The sequence below is a fragment of the Lutra lutra genome, chromosome 6 (genome assembly GCF_902655055.1).
Source record: "Lutra lutra chromosome 6, mLutLut1.2, whole genome shotgun sequence".
Taxonomy (NCBI): domain Eukaryota; kingdom Metazoa; phylum Chordata; class Mammalia; order Carnivora; family Mustelidae; genus Lutra; species Lutra lutra.
Genome location: NC_062283.1, coordinates 2,372,947 through 2,390,718, shown reverse-complemented (window position 1 = coordinate 2,390,718; position 17,772 = coordinate 2,372,947). Strand labels below are relative to the sequence as shown.

Here is a 17,772-nt window from a genome sequence, read left to right as displayed (position 1 = left end):
GGGAGGGGGGCGGCACCAGCTGGAAGTGGGCTCCACCGTCCGCTCCCGCGAGGCACAGGGCGGTCCAGGCTGGGAAACGAGAGGGGCCAGGACGGTTTCCTGGGGCGTGGGATGGTGCAGAGTCTGCGGGACAGACGTACACGGACTTGGGACTTGGGAACCGGTCGTGGCACCCGCTCCTCAGTGCCGTAGCCGCGGACTCGAGACCCAGCTCAGCTCCTGGACTTTGCGGTGCGGTGTGCGGGATTTCTCTGGAGGGAGGAGGGAGAGGAGGAAATGGCATCGTAGCATGTTGCGTTGATGGGGTGTTTGTTTTCGTCACGGATGTTTTATTTCAATGGGGGCGACCACATTCGGGGAGATGACACCCCGAGGTCTTAGCTGCTGGAGACACGGGCGGGCCGCTGAGAACTGGAATTCTAGCCGGGGTGGGGAGGAGGGTTGAGTTTGCTGGGCCCTCAACCGAGGCCACTGGGTTTGTCCCCAGGGGGCTAAGGGGATTCCCAGGATCCAGATTCTTATGACTTTTCAAATTGTTTGGGGAAATTTAGCTGGGTTTCAGTTATATTCCGAAAGACCAGATCAAATGCTGTGCGTGGTTTGCGAGGACAAAGAGATAAAGGCAGAAACTGGTATTTCTTGAAGTATTGACTTTCGCCTACATATTTTATGGCTTTTTTTTTTTTTTTTTTAATCATGTAACCCTTAAGCGTATGGCCTGAAATCCTCTCCTTGTCGGGGCGGGGAGGGAGGGGTTCCTATGTCTTCAGCCTCATTTCACATTTCACACTTCACTGCCCCTTTCCCTCCTGCCACACCAGTCTCTCTTACTCCTGATGGATTTGTGGACTTAATATTTGTTCTTCCTGAAGTGCTTTTCTATACCTAGTCAGTGTCTCCTCAGCCTTCATACTTGAGCTCAATCACTACTCCTTCAGAAAAAACTTCCCCACAACTTTTTAAATAAATCTTCATATTTCTCTTAGGACTATGTCCCCTTGGTTGCAAAGTTTGTATTAATCTGTGTGATAACTTGCTCCGTGTCCGTCTCCCCGCCGAGAATATCATTTCCAAGAGGGTGGTCTTGTTCATCAGTGAAACCCTATTGCATGCCTAACACACTCAATATATGTTCAGGGAACAAATATGTGAACACTGACTGTGGTCCTACAGGGTAAATGTTATCCCCATTTTGAGATGAAGAACTGAGGCTCATACCGAGTAGCTCATCATCTAAGTTGCAGAGCTGGGACCCATCACCCGCAGAAACTTACTTTTATGATGAGAACTCTCAGTCTGGACAAAAGAAACAGAGCAATATGAGATCACCATGCGTCCATCACCCAGTTTCAACGACCATTAATATTCTCCCACTTTTATCTTTACCTTCATCCATTCCTCAGTCTCGTCTGGGTTTGTTTTATTATTTTTACAGTTCTTTTTACAGGTAGAAGGTACATGTATCAAAATGTATAAATCTCTACTACAATCTTGAAAAATGGATACACTTATGTAATGCACATCCCTATTATAAACGGACCATTTCTGTCTCCCCAAAAGCTCCCTCTGGTCCTTTCCCAACCACCTCCCCCCAGCCCTTTAGATAAAACGACTGTTGTGACTTATTTTTCAAATTAGTTTTGCCTGCCCTATATGTTCACAGAAGTGGAATCATACAGTATTTATTCTTCTGTGTACCCCTTCTTTCACTCAGCATCCTGCCTCTAAGATTCATTCAAGCTGTTACTTCTAACAGTAGTTGAGAGCTTGCCTTTGTGTGAATGAATACACTGCAGTTTTTGATCCACTCTCGTGTGGAGGGACATTTTTAAAAACAAAATAAACGTAAAGAGACATCATACGCATTACTAACATACCCATTTGCCCCAAACTGTTCTTTACAGTTCAAATCAATCTAATCTAAATTCCAACAGGTTTTTTTTTTTTAAAGATCATTTATTTATTTATTTATTTGACAGAGAGAGAGATCACAAGCAGGCAGAGAGAGAGGAGGAAGCAGATTCTCTGCTGAGCAGAGAGCCCGATGCGGGGCTCGATCCCAGGACCCTGAGATCATGACCTGAGCCGAAGGCAGCGGCTTAACCCGCTGAGCCACCCAGGCGCCCCAGCAACAGGTTTTTTTTTATATTGACAAATCTTTGCCTCCTAAAACCTACATCAAGAAAAATCAAGAAATCTTGACTAGTAAGGACAAGTTTGGAGGACTGGCACAAGATATCAAGATATATAAAGTCATAAGAATTACCTGAGTTGGTATTCCTTCCTGAGTCGACAAAGAGATCAACAGGAGAAAACACAGAAATGGAAGTGTTGGAACTGTTGGTTCGCTGTGGTGTGGGGGAACGAACTTTAAGTCCTTCTACACACCATAATTATGGGGATGACAGCTCTGGATGCAAATATCAAAGGTAAAATGATAAAACTTTAGATAAAAAATAGGGGAGACTATCTTCACGACATTATCATAGACAAAAAAATTTTAGAGCATGACCAAAAAGCTACAACCATTTTTTTTTATTATTATTAGTTCTCTGTAGGCCACCGCTGTTGACTGGAGAGAAATTGCAAAGCTAGACTCTGCTAACACTAGGGCTGAGAGGACATCAGAGCCACAGAAGCCAGTAGTCACGTTCCCTGTCAGGAGCCTCCCGCTTATACGAAATATAAGAAGCCGTGAAGCTGCAGCAGCCAGGAACACCTGACTCATGGAGAATCGTGCAAACGTTTCAGGCTCAGCTTGTGTCATCAGAGGAAAACAAAGATGAATGATCAGGAGCGTCCACCTACTGAGGGTAGTTAGGCCAATAAAAGTCACAATCCCATGTCCAGTTTCTGAACTTGAGAAAAATCTTCAGATTCAGAATCTGCTGAATGAAGACGACTCCTCTTGTGTCCCCAGGATGTGGCAGTTGCTTGTCTGAAGTCGTACAGCCGAGAGCCCGGAGGCAACATCCACTGCTCTGGTTGAGGATACGGAAGGCAGGCGTCTGGTTCGTCCGTGTGCCGATGAGAAGCTATGATGTACTACTTTCAGCGGATCGTAAGCGGGTGTTGAAAATATCAAGGAAGCATCAAGACGCCACTGAATGAGGACAAGAAAGTTGTCAAATAGAGGTCATAAAAGAAAAGAGTGATTTCTCCTACAGGGAAAATGGATTTCTACATGCTAACCAGTTGTTATCTTTCATGCAGGGATGTGAGTTAGGGAGTATTTGAATTTCATAAAGGAGAATATTGAGAGAGTAAAAGGAAAAATACGGACTTCAGACCAAATTTATAGAGATCTGGGTTCTGTGGTCGTTTACTCTCAAAGGAACTAGATCAACCCCACTTAAAATATGGAAATGAGCAATGATTTCCGTAGGACCAAGGCAGAGTTTCAGATCAGGGGGAGAAAGACCTGCTGGGGGGAACTAAGTAGCCCCACGACGGGGACCAAGGAGAGTCACTGTGTAGGAATCATACGGCACATGGGGAAAAGGACCCATTTCCAATGGGTCACAGATATAAATGTAACATAGAAATGTGAAAATTCCAAAGGAAAACATAGGTAAAAGTTTTTTGTTTTTTTTTATTTCTTTGACAGAGACAGAGATCACAAGCAGAGAGGCAGGCAGAGAGAGAGAGGAGGAAGCAGGTTCTCCGCTGAGCAGAGAGCCCGATGCGGGGCTCAATCCCAGAACCCTGAGATCATGACCTGAGCCGAAGGCAGCGGCTTAACCCGCTGAGCCACCCAGGCGCCCCTAGGTAAAAGTTTTATGACAGTAAAGTGGATAAACAGAACTAAAAACCCGAACAATTTGATAATTATAACTACAAAATAATGACCATTTTTGCAAGGCACAATCGATCCTAAGAGAAGTCCAAAGGCAAATGACAAATTAGAATATTTCAGTTTCACCTCATAGACAAATGACTCACAGCCCTCAAATTTAAAGAGATCCTACAAATCATCAAGACAAAACTAACAATCTTAACGGAAAGATATCAACACACAGTTCACAGAAAAAGAAATAAAATGTCTTTTATAGATTTGACCAGATACTTGACTTACTCATTATCAGAGAAATGCAAATAATTAAACTATGGAGGATCCCTTTTCACTACCAGACTGGCAGAAGGAAAGCTTTGGCTGCATTGTCTGTTAGGGAGGATTCATTCATTCAGTAAACGTCTGCGGATGGATCGCCTGCTTTGTCCCCGGCCCTCACCAGACCCGCCGCACACCTGGATCCAGGCTCAGAGTCATGACAGACTCATGTTTCACTGACGGCTCCAACCCAAATGCTCCTGCTCTCAAGGACGCCCCGTTCTAAAATAAGTCCCGCTCAGCAGTCAAACACGAGTCAACCGACCCTCGGCGTATGAATTGGGGAGACACTGAAGCCATGTGAAATGTTTGCATTTATACACAAAGAGAGGTCAGGTTTAGGCTCGGGTCAATAAAGCACTTTACTTCCAAGAAGGCCCAGAAGGACGTTTGGGAGTCCAGTGGAGCTGAGGACAATCTGTGGACTAGCCAGCATATTTTCGGATGAGAAGGACGCCTGACCTCACTTACTAAATGCCAGAAGAACCGGCCACATTGTGACGACAACCAGAAATGTGTGCACAAAAAATTTCCACAATACCCCTTCGTGCTCGCTTGCAACTTCTAGGCGTAACTTACCACGAAAATGGGGGCAATGAAATGCTTTCTAGCAAGTAAGTATGAATAAAACGAGTATCTTGGAAAGTTCAGAAGTTGGAAAGGCTACTTCCAGGCAGAAAATATTTTTTTAAAATATTTGTTTATTTGACAGACAGAGATGATAAGTAGACAGAGACAGAGGGGGAAACAGGCTCCCTGCTGAGTAGAGAGCCCCATCTGGGGCTTGGTTCCTGGACCCTGAGATCATGACCTGAGCCAAAGGCAGAGGCTTAACCCACTGAGCCACCCAGGTACCCCCAGGCAGAAAGTGTTTGTAAAGACTGAGAATGGTTAAGTTGAAGGGAAAGATTTTTGGCGAAACAATTGATTGTAAAATAATAGAACGACTAACATCCTGGACAAGATAGGTTCCCCAATTAAAGAATGAAGGAACTCCAGAGATTTTTTTTTTTTTTTTTTAAGTTACGTGAAATCTGGTTGATTTCTTGTGTGCAAGCAAGCTCTCTGGCCAAGGTGGGTGGGGCTGGAACTCAGGAAGTCCGTGATCAGAGTCGCTTGTACTCCCCACTGAGCCAGTAGGGCACCCTGATAGCAGCAATGGTTTAGAAGGAACCTCAAGTGTTAGCCTTGGGAAGCATAAGAAAATCCGGTAGGCAGCCCTGAAGTCAGAAGGATCCGAAAACCAAGGCAAGATGGCCATGGCCAGTACGGGGCTCGAACCCGCGACCTTGGCGTTATTAGCACCACGCTCTAACCAGCTGAGCTAACCGGCCCACCCATTGCCAGCTGTTCCCCTCCAAATTTTAAAGCCCTATGTCCTGCAGCAGCTCTTCGTGGAAAACTAGACATTTTCTTCCTTTTCTCATTCCACCCAACCTCACATGAACAAAAACACTGAAAGAAAAAAGTCCCATCTGCAAGCACAAATAAACCTCACGAGGAAATTTCGTCTTTCTCAAATCCTGCCGTTTGATCAAAATCTCAGCAAATCTTTCCCCACTGCCCCCACCCCCAACCACCGAAAAGCTAATCTTAAAATCCACATGGAAATGCAAAAGACCGAGGAAAGGAAACATAATTTTGAAAAAAGAAAGAAAGAAAGAAAGAAAGAAAGAAAGAAAGAAAGAAAGAAAGAAAGAAAAGGAAAGAAAGAAAAAGAAAGAAAGAGAGAGAGAAAGAAAGAAAGAAAGAAAGAAAGAAAGAAAAGGACCCAAGTTGGAGGATATATCATTCTTGATTTGAACACCCTCTACGATGACGCAGTAACCAAGAGTGGAAGAGTGGCCAACAGGGCAGCCGTACAAATCCACGGAACAGAGCAGAGTGGAGAAGTCACGCCACCCACATATGGCCAAGGACAGTCTCTTCAGCAAGGAATTCGGGGACAATGGCTACCCACATGAGAAAGCCTCCCTGGTCATTAGGAAAATGCAAGTGAAAATCCCAGGGAGATACCATTTCGTGCTCACAGGTATGGGAGGGAGCTCTGGGCCCTGCTGAGGTTTGGAAAGGTGACTCCAGTCCCCATTGGAAAGGTCACTAGTGAGCTGTGGTGGGCCTTTTGGTTTTAGGACATTGGCCCTCCTGATGTTGTAACATCATAGTGGGATATTGCAGATAGGGGAAACAGCCTTCTCCCTGCATCTCACGTAGGCCATGTGACATCCCTAGACACACTGGGCTTGACTCATGGGCACCGAGTCCAGTCCTGGACAATCTGACAGTCTCCTCCCCATTTCAGTCCTCACTCTGCCTGGCACACAAGTGGGCACATCCCCCCCCCCCCTTAGTCCTCAACTTCTATGGGTCCTGCCCCGCTCTGCCCCGCCCAGAATGGGCACTTTCCAGTGCTACCTACACGGATTTACTTATACTTTCCTACGGAAGGCGAGCACCTGAGATTCCTTCTAAACCATTGCTGTTATCTGGGTACCTTACTGGCTCAGTGGGTAGCGCAAGCGACTCTGATCACGGGCTTCCTGAGTTCCAGCCCCACCCACCTTGGCCAGAGAGCTTGCTTTCACACAAGAGATAAACAAGATTTCACGTAACTTAAAAAATAATTAAAAAAAAAAAAAAAAGTAAGTTTCCGGCGGTCCTGGGACAGCCAGGAAAAGTCTATGCTGTATTAGGAGACAAGCGGCCCAAGGAGGGGTTTCCGTAGTGTAGTGGTTATCACGTTCGCCTAACACGCGAAAGGTCCCCGGTTCGAAACCGGGCGGAAACAGCCATCAGCGGGGAATTTTGTCACTTTGCGGAGGGAATGCCATCCTACGATATCCTAAATGCCTAAGTGTTTGTCCACGCGCCCTACCCCAGGGGACCCCACCTGAGAAAATACGGGTTTTCCAAGTTGCCCTCACCTGCTCCGCCCGCCCGGGCACCTTGGACCCTTGCCTCCAACAGAGGTCCTCTGAGAATTGGACCGTCCTCGAAATCCACCCGGTTAACATTAAAGTAGACCCTTTCTTCTAACCTCTAAGGGTTCTTTATGGCGTCGGGACCGAAGCCCTTTCCCAGCACTCCTGCAGAGTATCTCCTTCCAGCCTGTGGCTAGTGTCTCCGGTCTCCCGACGGCCTTCGGAGATCTGCGTTCTGTCTTTCGGAAAGTCGGAGCATCTCCCTTCCGGCCATGCTTAGGGCACGTCCTGGCCACGATTTACCGGCCTTCCCCGCAGGTTGGAAGGCTCTCCCAGGCCCCTCCAGTCGACTTTCCTGTTTTCTCCCGCTCCGCCCCGCGCGCAGCACAGCCAGGGGGCCGCAGCCTAGATGAGTCCCTGCGGCCAAGCCAACCAGAAGGCCGCCCAAACGGAAACTAGGGTGATGCCTACCGGGTGCCATGCATTTCCGACATTTGTTCCCCCTTGCCAGCAGTATTTCCCAAAGCCCGCGGTATAGGCTTCGCGTGTGCAGCGGGTGCAGCGGGCGGGCTGGAACCGACCTGGGGGCGCAGGGAAGGCGCGGAGCCCCCGGTGGGCGGAGAGGGTTGCTTACCTCCAGCCTTCTTTCCTTTTTCTCCTGCCCTGCTGGAACCTCGTGCCACCACCTGTATACCTCAGGCACCCGGTCCGCCGCGGGATCCACGCCGTCGAACCTTGCGGAGCAGCACGGCACCCTGCGGCCTGGGCTTTCCGGGGGAGGGGGGCGGCACCAGCTGGAAGTGGGCTCCACCGTCCGCTCCCGCGAGGCACAGGGCGGTCCAGGCTGGGAAACGAGAGGGGCCAGGACGGTTTCCTGGGGCGTGGGATGGTGCAGAGTCTGCGGGACAGACGTACACGGACTTGGGACTTGGGAACCGGTCGTGGCACCCGCTCCTCAGTGCCGTAGCCGCGGACTCGAGACCCAGCTCAGCTCCTGGACTTTGCGGTGCGGTGTGCGGGATTTCTCTGGAGGGAGGAGGGAGAGGAGGAAATGGCATCGTAGCATGTTGCGTTGATGGGGTGTTTGTTTTCGTCACGGATGTTTTATTTCAATGGGGGCGACCACATTCGGGGAGATGACACCCCGAGGTCTTAGCTGCTGGAGACACGGGCGGGCCGCTGAGAACTGGAATTCTAGCCGGGGTGGGGAGGAGGGTTGAGTTTGCTGGGCCCTCAACCGAGGCCACTGGGTTTGTCCCCAGGGGGCTAAGGGGATTCCCAGGATCCAGATTCTTATGACTTTTCAAATTGTTTGGGGAAATTTAGCTGGGTTTCAGTTATATTCCGAAAGACCAGATCAAATGCTGTGCGTGGTTTGCGAGGACAAAGAGATAAAGGCAGAAACTGGTATTTCTTGAAGTATTGACTTTCGCCTACATATTTTATGGCTTTTTTTTTTTTTTTTTAATCATGTAACCCTTAAGCGTATGGCCTGAAATCCTCTCCTTGTCGGGGCGGGGAGGGAGGGGTTCCTATGTCTTCAGCCTCATTTCACATTTCACACTTCACTGCCCCTTTCCCTCCTGCCACACCAGTCTCTCTTACTCCTGATGGATTTGTGGACTTAATATTTGTTCTTCCTGAAGTGCTTTTCTATACCTAGTCAGTGTCTCCTCAGCCTTCATACTTGAGCTCAATCACTACTCCTTCAGAAAAAACTTCCCCACAACTTTTTAAATAAATCTTCATATTTCTCTTAGGACTATGTCCCCTTGGTTGCAAAGTTTGTATTAATCTGTGTGATAACTTGCTCCGTGTCCGTCTCCCCGCCGAGAATATCATTTCCAAGAGGGTGGTCTTGTTCATCAGTGAAACCCTATTGCATGCCTAACACACTCAATATATGTTCAGGGAACAAATATGTGAACACTGACTGTGGTCCTACAGGGTAAATGTTATCCCCATTTTGAGATGAAGAACTGAGGCTCATACCGAGTAGCTCATCATCTAAGTTGCAGAGCTGGGACCCATCACCCGCAGAAACTTACTTTTATGATGAGAACTCTCAGTCTGGACAAAAGAAACAGAGCAATATGAGATCACCATGCGTCCATCACCCAGTTTCAACGACCATTAATATTCTCCCACTTTTATCTTTACCTTCATCCATTCCTCAGTCTCGTCTGGGTTTGTTTTATTATTTTTACAGTTCTTTTTACAGGTAGAAGGTACATGTATCAAAATGTATAAATCTCTACTACAATCTTGAAAAATGGATACACTTATGTAATGCACATCCCTATTATAAACGGACCATTTCTGTCTCCCCAAAAGCTCCCTCTGGTCCTTTCCCAACCACCTCCCCCCAGCCCTTTAGATAAAACGACTGTTGTGACTTATTTTTCAAATTAGTTTTGCCTGCCCTATATGTTCACAGAAGTGGAATCATACAGTATTTATTCTTCTGTGTACCCCTTCTTTCACTCAGCATCCTGCCTCTAAGATTCATTCAAGCTGTTACTTCTAACAGTAGTTGAGAGCTTGCCTTTGTGTGAATGAATACACTGCAGTTTTTGATCCACTCTCGTGTGGAGGGACATTTTTAAAAACAAAATAAACGTAAAGAGACATCATACGCATTACTAACATACCCATTTGCCCCAAACTGTTCTTTACAGTTCAAATCAATCTAATCTAAATTCCAACAGGTTTTTTTTTTTTAAAGATCATTTATTTATTTATTTATTTGACAGAGAGAGAGATCACAAGCAGGCAGAGAGAGAGGAGGAAGCAGATTCTCTGCTGAGCAGAGAGCCCGATGCGGGGCTCGATCCCAGGACCCTGAGATCATGACCTGAGCCGAAGGCAGCGGCTTAACCCGCTGAGCCACCCAGGCGCCCCAGCAACAGGTTTTTTTTTATATTGACAAATCTTTGCCTCCTAAAACCTACATCAAGAAAAATCAAGAAATCTTGACTAGTAAGGACAAGTTTGGAGGACTGGCACAAGATATCAAGATATATAAAGTCATAAGAATTACCTGAGTTGGTATTCCTTCCTGAGTCGACAAAGAGATCAACAGGAGAAAACACAGAAATGGAAGTGTTGGAACTGTTGGTTCGCTGTGGTGTGGGGGAACGAACTTTAAGTCCTTCTACACACCATAATTATGGGGATGACAGCTCTGGATGCAAATATCAAAGGTAAAATGATAAAACTTTAGATAAAAAATAGGGGAGACTATCTTCACGACATTATCATAGACAAAAAATTTTAGAGCATGACCAAAAAGCTACAACCATTTTTTTTTATTATTATTAGTTCTCTGTAGGCCACCGCTGTTGACTGGAGAGAAATTGCAAAGCTAGACTCTGCTAACACTAGGGCTGAGAGGACATCAGAGCCACAGAAGCCAGTAGTCACGTTCCCTGTCAGGAGCCTCCCGCTTATACGAAATATAAGAAGCCGTGAAGCTGCAGCAGCCAGGAACACCTGACTCATGGAGAATCGTGCAAACGTTTCAGGCTCAGCTTGTGTCATCAGAGGAAAACAAAGATGAATGATCAGGAGCGTCCACCTACTGAGGGTAGTTAGGCCAATAAAAGTCACAATCCCATGTCCAGTTTCTGAACTTGAGAAAAATCTTCAGATTCAGAATCTGCTGAATGAAGACGACTCCTCTTGTGTCCCCAGGATGTGGCAGTTGCTTGTCTGAAGTCGTACAGCCGAGAGCCCGGAGGCAACATCCACTGCTCTGGTTGAGGATACGGAAGGCAGGCGTCTGGTTCGTCCGTGTGCCGATGAGAAGCTATGATGTACTACTTTCAGCGGATCGTAAGCGGGTGTTGAAAATATCAAGGAAGCATCAAGACGCCACTGAATGAGGACAAGAAAGTTGTCAAATAGAGGTCATAAAAGAAAAGAGTGATTTCTCCTACAGGGAAAATGGATTTCTACATGCTAACCAGTTGTTATCTTTCATGCAGGGATGTGAGTTAGGGAGTATTTGAATTTCATAAAGGAGAATATTGAGAGAGTAAAAGGAAAAATACGGACTTCAGACCAAATTTATAGAGATCTGGGTTCTGTGGTCGTTTACTCTCAAAGGAACTAGATCAACCCCACTTAAAATATGGAAATGAGCAATGATTTCCGTAGGACCAAGGCAGAGTTTCAGATCAGGGGGAGAAAGACCTGCTGGGGGGAACTAAGTAGCCCCACGACGGGGACCAAGGAGAGTCACTGTGTAGGAATCATACGGCACATGGGGAAAAGGACCCATTTCCAATGGGTCACAGATATAAATGTAACATAGAAATGTGAAAATTCCAAAGGAAAACATAGGTAAAAGTTTTTTGTTTTTTTTTATTTCTTTGACAGAGACAGAGATCACAAGCAGAGAGGCAGGCAGAGAGAGAGAGGAGGAAGCAGGTTCTCCGCTGAGCAGAGAGCCCGATGCGGGGCTCAATCCCAGAACCCTGAGATCATGACCTGAGCCGAAGGCAGCGGCTTAACCCGCTGAGCCACCCAGGCGCCCCTAGGTAAAAGTTTTTATGACAGTAAAGTGGATAAACAGAACTAAAAACCCGAACAATTTGATAATTATAACTACAAAATAATGACCATTTTTGCAAGGCACAATCGATCCTAAGAGAAGTCCAAAGGCAAATGACAAATTAGAATATTTCAGTTTCACCTCATAGACAAATGACTCACAGCCCTCAAATTTAAAGAGATCCTACAAATCATCAAGACAAAACTAACAATCTTAACGGAAAGATATCAACACACAGTTCACAGAAAAAGAAATAAAATGTCTTTTATAGATTTGACCAGATACTTGACTTACTCATTATCAGAGAAATGCAAATAATTAAACTATGGAGGATCCCTTTTCACTACCAGACTGGCAGAAGGAAAGCTTTGGCTGCATTGTCTGTTAGGGAGGATTCATTCATTCAGTAAACGTCTGCGGATGGATCGCCTGCTTTGTCCCCGGCCCTCACCAGACCCGCCGCACACCTGGATCCAGGCTCAGAGTCATGACAGACTCATGTTTCACTGACGGCTCCAACCCAAATGCTCCTGCTCTCAAGGACGCCCCGTTCTAAAATAAGTCCCGCTCAGCAGTCAAACACGAGTCAACCGACCCTCGGCGTATGAATTGGGGAGACACTGAAGCCATGTGAAATGTTTGCATTTATACACAAAGAGAGGTCAGGTTTAGGCTCGGGTCAATAAAGCACTTTACTTCCAAGAAGGCCCAGAAGGACGTTTGGGAGTCCAGTGGAGCTGAGGACAATCTGTGGACTAGCCAGCATATTTTCGGATGAGAAGGACGCCTGACCTCACTTACTAAATGCCAGAAGAACCGGCCACATTGTGACGACAACCAGAAATGTGTGCACAAAAAATTTCCACAATACCCCTTCGTGCTCGCTTGCAACTTCTAGGCGTAACTTACCACGAAAATGGGGGCAATGAAATGCTTTCTAGCAAGTAAGTATGAATAAAACGAGTATCTTGGAAAGTTCAGAAGTTGGAAAGGCTACTTCCAGGCAGAAAATATTTTTTTAAAATATTTGTTTATTTGACAGACAGAGATGATAAGTAGACAGAGACAGAGGGGGAAACAGGCTCCCTGCTGAGTAGAGAGCCCCATCTGGGGCTTGGTTCCTGGACCCTGAGATCATGACCTGAGCCAAAGGCAGAGGCTTAACCCACTGAGCCACCCAGGTACCCCCAGGCAGAAAGTGTTTGTAAAGACTGAGAATGGTTAAGTTGAAGGGAAAGATTTTTGGCGAAACAATTGATTGTAAAATAATAGAACGACTAACATCCTGGACAAGATAGGTTCCCCAATTAAAGAATGAAGGAACTCCAGAGATTTTTTTTTTTTTTTTTTAAGTTACGTGAAATCTGGTTGATTTCTTGTGTGCAAGCAAGCTCTCTGGCCAAGGTGGGTGGGGCTGGAACTCAGGAAGTCCGTGATCAGAGTCGCTTGTACTCCCCACTGAGCCAGTAGGGCACCCTGATAGCAGCAATGGTTTAGAAGGAACCTCAAGTGTTAGCCTTGGGAAGCATAAGAAAATCCGGTAGGCAGCCCTGAAGTCAGAAGGATCCGAAAACCAAGGCAAGATGGCCATGGCCAGTACGGGCTCGAACCCGCGACCTTGGCGTTATTAGCACCACGCTCTAACCAGCTGAGCTAACCGGCCCACCCATTGCCAGCTGTTCCCCTCCAAATTTTAAAGCCCTATGTCCTGCAGCAGCTCTTCGTGGAAAACTAGACATTTTCTTCCTTTTCTCATTCCACCCAACCTCACATGAACAAAAACACTGAAAGAAAAAAGTCCCATCTGCAAGCACAAATAAACCTCACGAGGAAATTTCGTCTTTCTCAAATCCTGCCGTTTGATCAAAATCTCAGCAAATCTTTCCCCACTGCCCCCACCCCCAACCACCGAAAAGCTAATCTTAAAATCCACATGGAAATGCAAAAGACCGAGGAAAGGAAACATAATTTTGAAAAAAGAAAGAAAGAAAGAAAGAAAGAAAGAAAGAAAGAAAGAAAGAAAGAAAGAAAGAAAGAAAGAAAAGGAAAGAAAGAAAAGGAAAGAAAGAAAGAGAAAGAAAGAAAGAAAGAAAGAAAGAAAGAAAGAAAGAAAGAAAGAAAAGGACCCAAGTTGGAGGATATGTCATTCTTGATTTGAACACCCTCTACGATGACGCAGTAACCAAGAGTGGAAGAGTGGCCAACAGGGCAGCCGTACAAATCCACGGAACAGAGCAGAGTGGAGAAGTCACGCCACCCACATATGGCCAAGGATAGTCTCTTCAGCAAGGAATTCGGGGACAATGGCTACCCACATGAGAAAGCCTCCCTGGTCATTAGGAAAATGCAAGTGAAAATCCCAGGGAGATACCATTTCGTGCTCACAGGTGTGGGAGGGGTTCTCCTTGGAGCTCTGGGCCCTGCTGAGGTTTGGAAAGGTGGCTCCAGTCCCCACTGGAAAGGTCACTGGTGAGCTCCTGAGCCGAAGTGGGCCTTCTAGTTTAGGACATTGGCCTTCCTGGTGTTGTAACAACATCATGTAATGCTGCAGATAGGGGAAACTGGGCCTCCTCCCTGCATCTCACGTAGGCCATGTGACATTCATAGACACGCTGGGCTCGACTCATGGGCACTGAGTCCAGCCCTGGACAGTCCAACAGTCTCCTCCCCATTTCAGTCCTCACTCTGCCTGGCACACAGGAGGACACATCCCCACGCCCCCTTAGTCCTCAACTTCTATGGGTCCAGCTCGGCCCCACCCAGTATGCGTGCTTTCCAGAGTTCAGTCCAGCAGCTCCCAAAAGGTGGAGACCACAGGACCGTCTAAAGTTAGATAAAAAACAAATAGGACCACTTCAAGGAACTTTTCTGAAATCTCCCATCCACTGAGGCTGCCTAAAATTTCTTCCCTGCTGTAGGAAAGGACTTCTTCCCCAGGGAGAGTTTACTTGGTGTAAGTCATTGACTCCGATATTATTGATTTGAATAAGTAGAAAACCGCAGTAAACTTGATATTTCTTGGAAGAAAGATCAATTCAGTGTTAGGGGACCTGGGATAGCCTGAAAAGTCTGTTCTGTATTAGCGAAGAAGAGAAAAAGATGCCCCAAAGGGGTTTCCGTAGTGTAGTGGTTATCACGTTCGCCTAACACGCGAAAGGTCCCCGGTTTGAAACTGGGCAGAAACACCATGACTCCTTTATGGAGTACAATGCTTTTGCAGCCTCTCCAGAGACTTGCAGTGGACGTGTCGGGAATGGCACCATTATGTTCCGGGGAGTGAGTGGGGACCCCACACCTGATACCTCTAGCACGCGGTCAGGTGGAAGGAGGTTCCCCTCCTGGGTGACGTGTCTCCACTCCTTCCCAGTCCTGTCCTTATGGCCATATCCGCCCTTCCAGGAGAAGGCCCCCAGAGGCCCTCACTCTGCCCAAAACCCCGGAAGTTCACTTATCCACCTTCAGTGGGATCAACACGTGTTCCACTTACGTCCAAGACTCTCCTGGCGCATTTAAGATGGAGTTAGGGTGTTTCTTTGCATGTATGTGCACCGGACTGGGGTCCTCGCTAAGAACCTGGATACTACAGATACTCAGTGAGCGGCTGGGCGCAGGTGGGGGGCTCTGGAAGAGCCCAGGACCATTCCCGGTGGGAGGAGGGAGCCCACATGCTCTAAATAAGTGGGGCCATTTGCTGCATTTTGGGAAGTGAGGAAGGAGAGTGGGGAAGATTTAATAGTAACTCGGTTGTGCATGTTAGTCTCATTTTACTCAATACCAACCGTGCACACTGGTCTTTCTTTTCAACTGGCTGACTGGTTGGTGGAAATTCAACGCCCTTATGTGGGCTTTGAGCCAATGTTTGTGTTTAAGTCGTGTTTGACTCAACAAGAAAGTTTGTTTTGCTGCAGCATGAGCTGGATATGAATTGATGTAAAACATCAGGAAACATCTTCAGGCTACTTGTTTATTGCTCTACCTCTTAGACCTGAAACTGCCCCTTTGGGTTTCAAGCCTGCAAATAAAGTATCTCAGTTGTGAGTCTTAAGTAGGTTCTGCAATGACTCTCACTAACAGCTCTACCAGGCGTCCAGCTAATGCTGCACGTCCCGCCTTGGAATACTTCGAGAAGCCAGCAGTGAGGGGGCGCTCCTCCGAATGGGCAGGTCTGTGGCTGGCGGACCTGGGCATCCATTGCATTCAGATACCAGAGTAGACGTGAACTCCTGTACAGTGACTAATGGTTTGGCCGATCTGTCAGAGAGATCAGTGTGGACTCCTTGACACGGCTCCTCTCTGGAGGAGACCAGGAAGCCCCTTGCTTCTTACTAATTACCCAGGAGAAGTGAGCAACCAGAGTCCTAGAGAAGCTATTCCCGGATGGCCTGGATTCACAATGTGAAGGGAGTGGCTCTGAGTGGCACAATTGGTGGGCGGGGTGAGGTGGGTATTAGCCTAGAACCACCCCTTTCCATCGCAAGGCATTCATTCCTCTCACAGGCTGGAGTGCTGTTTGTTGAGAGCTGGATCTGAGCTCCCCGAGCCATGCTCTCAGCTAAAGGAAGCTGAGGGTTCTGAGGTTACGCCCCCTCTCTGGGAGCAGCCCGCATCTAAAAGAAGGTCTCTGAGTGCAGACAACTCCACTCTTTTGCCTCCATTCAGGACAACTCTGAAGAGTCTTTGCGGGGGTGTCTGTGTGGCTCAGTCCATTAAGCATCTGCCTTTTGCTCAAGTTATGATCCCAAGTGTCCTGGGATCCAGCCCTGTCTGGGACAGCAGGGAGGCGGTCTCTGCTCAGTGGGGCGTCTGCTTCTCCCTCTGCCCCTGCCTCATATGTGCCCTCTCTCTCAAATAAGTAAAATCTTAAAAAAAAAAAAAAAAGTCATTGCAACTATAGTCTCTCTTAGAATTATTTAATACCTTCGCATTTTACTCAAAGGAAAGCCAAGTTCCTAAGACCTCCTACAAGGTCTGGCACTTTCTAACTGTCCACTGCTCCCCGTCTCCTCTCTGGTCTCCTTGCTTGTGCTCTGGCCACATGGGTCTTGTTGCCATTCCTCAAGCATTTTGCACGAGTACCCACCTTGAGCTCTGGTCCCCGGGGTGCTCTCTGCCTATAATTCCTCAGCACCTTTGTCCGGTCAAATGTTACTACAACGATGCTGCAAAGTCTGCACCAACAACTCAATTTAGAATTCCAACCTACTCCTAACACCACAGCCCCCTCCATTCTCTCAGTCCCCTGTAATCTTCTTATACATTCTATCATTTTCATGTTATGCTAGTATTTATTTCTGTTTCCCTCCCTAGGAGCGTAAAAATTTTGTTGCTGGTGGTGATAGCGTGTCCTTGCCCTTCATTCCCTAATGCTTCCTAAGTGTCTGAAACTGGCAATCTTTTTAAACCACAAATCTGTTCATATGACTTCTCTGCCTAAAATCCTCCCGTGGATTCCTACTATTGTTAGGACCCATTAAAAAATCCTTAACTCTGCCTATAAAGAGTGATCCAACTCCTTAGTTTATACTTGATGCGGATCAGCTAACGCCTGGTAATTACTGTCAGCACCCCCTTTACCAACAAAAGTACCCAGATTTAGACATTGGATTCTACTAGAAGGTCCTGTGTCATCGACATGTCCTCTCCCCTCTGTCTGGTCTCCTATTCTCCCCACCAGTCCTGACCTCCAGACACCCTGGCGGGCGTGGTAGCCCCCGCTCTCCTCGGAGTTTTTGCCCACGAGGTCCTTTCTGAGGTGTGAAAACGGAAGCCCCTGTGGACCCGGTCTCACTCAGCCCCTTCCTGTCCCATCTGCTTCTACCACATTCTCTTTGTCAAACCACTGAGCACACCCCCAAACTCTCACGTACCTAAGAGAAGATAATATTTCTGAACTAAACATGCACCCCCTGTAAATTCCCCTACATCTTCGCTGTCTAGTTTTGCTTCAGACCTGTAGCATGCAGCAGGGAATTCAGAAAGAAGGAGAGCAGGAGATGTGACCAGGACCCCATTTATGTGTCCTCAGTTACAGTTAAATGAACACACACACACACACACACACACACACACACACACTGGGCTCCGCCCTCTGAAGCACAGTGGGACAATGTCTGTAGAAATTGTCAGTGCACAAATTCTTTGACATATTTTCTGTATGTGTGGGAGGCATCATGACAGGAGATATG

The 17,772-nt window shown here is 47.0% G+C and overlaps 4 non-coding genes across 4 annotated transcripts; 2 read left to right on the top strand and 2 right to left on the bottom strand.

The window, feature by feature from the left end:
- Positions 1-5,371: 5,371 nt before the first annotated feature.
- On the bottom strand, positions 5,372-5,445 carry TRNAI-AAU (transfer RNA isoleucine (anticodon AAU)). The gene has a single exon. It is a non-coding gene; the product is annotated as a tRNA-Ile (tRNA).
- A 1,381-nt stretch (positions 5,446-6,826) lies between these two features.
- TRNAV-AAC (transfer RNA valine (anticodon AAC)) lies at positions 6,827-6,899 on the top strand. The gene has a single exon. It is a non-coding gene; the product is annotated as a tRNA-Val (tRNA).
- A 6,278-nt stretch (positions 6,900-13,177) lies between these two features.
- TRNAI-AAU (transfer RNA isoleucine (anticodon AAU)) lies at positions 13,178-13,250 on the bottom strand. Its single transcript has one exon. It is a non-coding gene; the product is annotated as a tRNA-Ile (tRNA).
- Positions 13,251-14,699: 1,449 nt separating this feature from the next.
- TRNAV-AAC (transfer RNA valine (anticodon AAC)) lies at positions 14,700-14,772 on the top strand. The gene has a single exon. It is a non-coding gene; the product is annotated as a tRNA-Val (tRNA).
- Positions 14,773-17,772: the final 3,000 nt, after the last annotated feature.